The following is a 2,901-nucleotide window of genomic DNA, read 5'->3' as shown; positions in this document are numbered from 1 at the left end:
AAAATCTTAAAAAAAATCTCTATACAAATCCAAAGAAATCTATAATGGAAACCCAATAAACTATCAAAATCTATATAAAATTATAAATTATATTAAAATCCTTTAAACTCAGTCATTTAAAAAAAGTCTATTAAAATTATCTGAAATCCAAATTGACTACACCCCTAATTTTAGTTAACCAATACTTAAAGTAATAATCTAATCATTATTTAGTTTACAAAATTTAATTTTGTTAACATTACCGTTATAGTTAATAAAGATTCTGATTAAAATATAGAACCCAAACCGACACGGTTCCTCCAAATGTAGAGGTGGAGTGTGACGCAGCACTTAGCAGCCACAAAAAAACAGGTAAAATAGGATCACCGACTGAAGCATGCTCAGAATATTCCCCAATGTTAGTGGTAAGTGCGTTCCAAAGTTGGGCAGCCACCAGAATGAACTCAATTCCCTTCGAATATTCCTCATATTCCCGCGTTTTACTCATCTTATCCCTAGACTCTGCACCATCCGATCTTGCAACCATCCGAAAGTTCTTGAATCTAACGGCCACAACCCCATCACACACCCAACAAATATTAGCCAAGAGGGCATTCGATTCCAGATACGTCTTTATTCCCGTAATATTCCATTGGAATTTTAATCCGTATTAGCTACTAATTACACACTTGGATTGCTATAAATACCCTTCTCTTCTTTGCGTTTGTTCAGAAGGAATTATAACAACTAAGAAACACTCTTTAAGCTTGTTCTTCTGCTTCCGTGTGTGTTTTTTTCTCTTGGTGCAAAAAATTTCAGAAAAAATGGCAGGAATTGTGGTGGTTTTCGACTTTGACAAGACAATCATTGAGTGTGATAGTGACAATTGGGTGGTGGATGAATTCGGTGCCACTGACTTGTTCAATCAAATTCTCCCCACCATGCCTTGGAACTCACTCATGGTTCGTATCGTTTCTAATTTCGTCATATGTTTATGTTGCATATATATATGTTGTTTTTATGAATTTTTTGGTTTAGTTTAATGTTGTTTTTAATTAATATGTGTTTATTTTTTGACAAAAAAAAAATGCAGGATACGATGATGAAGGAGCTTCGTTCGCAAGGAAAAACCATTGAAGACACTGCGGAGGTTCTGAAAAGGATCCCAATTCATCCAAGAGTTGTGCCAGCCATTAAAGCAGCTCATGCTTAGGGTATGTTAACCCTCTCCAAACTTTTCTTTCTGTAAACTACTCTTTTTTTTATTTTTTTTAATTATTTATTATTTATGAATAAGAAAATTAATTTGTGGTGGTTTTATTGTTTTTGTGGGGTTTTGCAGGTGTGATTTGAGGATTTTGAGTGATGCAAATCTGTTTTTTATTGAGACAATTTTGAAGCATCTTGGATTAGAGGAATATTTCTCAGAGATCAACACCAACCCAAGTTATGTTGATGAAGAAGGAAGTCTTAGGATTTCACCTTACTGTGATTTCACCAATTCCCCTCATGGCTGCAGCCTCTGCCCTCCCAACATGTGCAAGGTATATTCATATTTTAGAATAATTATATATATATATATATAATGCACCAACAGAATTAGAACAATCGGGTCCAAAAGGCTTGGAAAGTATTACTCTATTTTTGCTTTATTTTCTGGACATCCTATGACCACTGTGTTCTATTTGTCAGCCCCCAATCTTTAATATGTCATAATCAATAAGGATTTTTACATGAGGTCACTATTTTTCTCATACATAATAATGACTTCATATAAATAACAAACAATATATTAATCGCATCCAAATTTGAATACCCTTTCTCTATTTAGATGTCTTTAGTGTATAATATTATATATATATATATATATATAAACACAATGTTTAATAGACTCTATTGTTGAAAATTAATCAACCATGAAGTTATTAATTTTACTGTACTTTTAATTATTTACAGAGTGTGATCCTTGAAAGAATCCAGACTTCTGTATCAACTGAGGGGAAGAAAAGGTTAATCTATCTTGGTGATGGAAGTGGAGATTACTGCCCAAGTTTGAAGCTCAAAGAAGGAGATTTTGTGATGCCAAGGAAGAACTTCCCACTTTTTGACCTAATCTGCAAAAACCCATTACTCATCAAGGCTGGCATCCATGAGTGGACTGATGGGGAGGAGCTTGAGCAGATTCTGCTAAACCTAATCAACTCAATTTCCATTGAAGAAAATGCTCAGTTTCTTTCAGCAGATTGCAAGTTGCAGACTATTTCTGTTGAGGCACTACCTCAAGCTCTCCCTGTCCAGCAATAGTAAAAATTAGTTAAATAATTACTCTGTTTGTGTAATGTACAAGTGTGTGTGGTTGGTTGACCTAATTGATGTGATAGCGCCAAGCAAATTCATGGAAACCCTTAATTTTACCCTAACTTTGTTTTCTTAGGTTGGAAACCAAGGTTTGTAAGTTTTGTGTTTTCTTATTGATCAAGAAATTGGATCAATATAATCCTTGAGAAAAGAAACAAAGAGGGAAATTGTTTTTTTCTTTTCCTTCTGAAAAGTGAAGGGAATTATAGCGGATTGTAATACTATGAAAGGTCAAATTAACCTAATTATAACACTTACTACATTAGGAAATTCACAAAACCAAACAGATAAAACTAATTGTCATATTCACGTCGCAGATGTATATGGTAGACTATCACCTACCACATTTGTTAGGAGAAAAACATGCTAAACAGAAATTACGAGAGGACAAGGATTGTTTGCCCTTCCTACTTCTGGTGCTCTCCCGTGCCCTCCTATTTTGTGTGGTCACGGTTAAGCCACGTCAACATTTTATATTACTATTCATTTTTGTCTTATTATCTCTATAAAAAATAATCTAAAATGTTGACGTGGCTTAACCGTGACCACACAAACAGGAGGGTA

At 34.2% G+C, this 2,901-nt stretch overlaps 1 pseudogene; it reads left to right on the top strand.

Annotated features, from left to right (window-relative positions):
* Window positions 1-643: 643 nt before the first annotated feature.
* LOC126612654 (inorganic pyrophosphatase 1-like) lies at window positions 644-2,558 on the top strand (annotated as a pseudogene).
* Window positions 2,559-2,901: the final 343 nt, after the last annotated feature.

This window comes from Malus sylvestris, chromosome 17 (assembly GCF_916048215.2).
Source record: "Malus sylvestris chromosome 17, drMalSylv7.2, whole genome shotgun sequence".
In the NCBI taxonomy this organism is placed as follows: domain Eukaryota; kingdom Viridiplantae; phylum Streptophyta; class Magnoliopsida; order Rosales; family Rosaceae; genus Malus; species Malus sylvestris.
Note: the sequence above shows the minus strand (reverse complement) of the source record. Positions and strands in the feature narration are given on the sequence as shown.